Raw genomic sequence first — 1,605 nt, forward strand, 5'->3', positions numbered from 1 at the left:
TATTGTATCTACTTTTTATTGTTGCTGTTTTTTTGAGACAGAGTCTCTCTCTTTGTTGCCCAGGCTGGAGTGCAATGGCACAATCTCAGCTTATTGCAACCTCTACCTCCTGGGTTCAGGTAATTCTACAGCCTCAGCCTCCTGAGTAGCTGAGATGACAGGCACCCACCAAAGTGCTGGCATTACAGGCATAAGCCACTGTGCCCAGCCAAGACTTTTTTTCTCTTCATTTAAGTGGTTGCCTATTTTCTGCAAATCACCAAGTTTGTAGTTCATTTTCTAAAAATCTTTAGAACATTTGAGAATAAAAAATTTTTGTATTATTACCCCAAATTATACTTCCAAATTCAAGATGACAATCACGTTGGAGTTGTCTCAAGTAACACATAATAAAGTAACACAATGACAAGACCTGTGGAGAAATCTAAACAAATAAGCAATACGTATATTGGAATCTACCCCCACCCCTGCAAATTACCAAGACATCCTTTGCCCATCCTGTTGTTTTGCCACATTTTCAAAATTCCCCAAAATTCTACATTTCAATTCAGAATTCAGCTAATGAATTACAAAGCAAACATCTTGTCATTGGACACTGTTTTACAATTTTTCCTTGCTGCTATCCTACCTTCAACATAGTAGTTTCTTTGTCAGTAATTTTATCTCTGCCTCCTCAAGTGCAAATCCAGTTTATCCTTGTCCAATTTCCACATCCTTACTAGAAAGATGACAGCTTCATGCAAATACCATGTAACAGGATCATTGGCTACTAATTTGGCATTTCAGGGAATAGGCAGAGAATGTCACAAACCAGCCTCAAAACAGCACCTTAAGCCTGGGAGTATAGTTTATTATTTCACTTGACTTTCATTTTGATTTTACACTTGGTAGACAGGCATTTCTAATCAACAGTGTAACGGGAAAGGTTTTCTCAACCCCATTGCAGGGGTTGCAATTGGGGAGTGGCTCACTTCTTTAGGGCTCAAACCTCTAGGGGAGCATACAGATGGGCAGGCCGTGGGGCTCTCACCCCACAGCAGTGTCTAGGGGTGAATGTTTACAGCTCCTGAAGCTGTAAACATTCAGTGGGCATGTGTTACAGAGTACTGTTTTAGTTTGCTGTCTATAGGCAGCTAGTGTTAACCAGCTCAATTAGACACCCTTCCTTATCACAAAGATAAAGGGATTTCTGTAATCCAAGGGTTTTTTTGCCGTGGTTTACCAGAGAATCTCATCACATGTGGGCTTAGAGAATGAGTGCAAGGTTTTACTGGATAGAAGTAGCTCTCAGCAGATGGGCGAGCCAGAAGGGAGATGGTTTTCCACTGGAGTGGGGCCACTGGGCAGCCCCAGCTCTTCTCAAACTGCTCCCACTAAACTCTGTGTCCTTCTGTCAGTGGATGGCCTCCCGGCCTACTGGTGCCTGCTGGCCTGCTGGTGCCTATCAGCATGCTCTCCACGACCAGCCACTTGTGTTTTCTTCTGCCAATGTGTTCTTCATAACATTCAGCTGCTTCTGTCTCTGCCTTGCTAGGGTCTCATGTTTTTTCTTTTTTCTTTTCTTTTCTTTTTTTTTTTTTTTTTTTTTTTTTTTTTTTTTTTTTT

The sequence above is a fragment of the Cebus imitator genome, unplaced genomic scaffold, assembly GCF_001604975.1.
Source record: "Cebus imitator isolate Cc_AM_T3 unplaced genomic scaffold, Cebus_imitator-1.0 Scaffold4, whole genome shotgun sequence".
NCBI lineage: Eukaryota > Metazoa > Chordata > Mammalia > Primates > Cebidae > Cebus > Cebus imitator.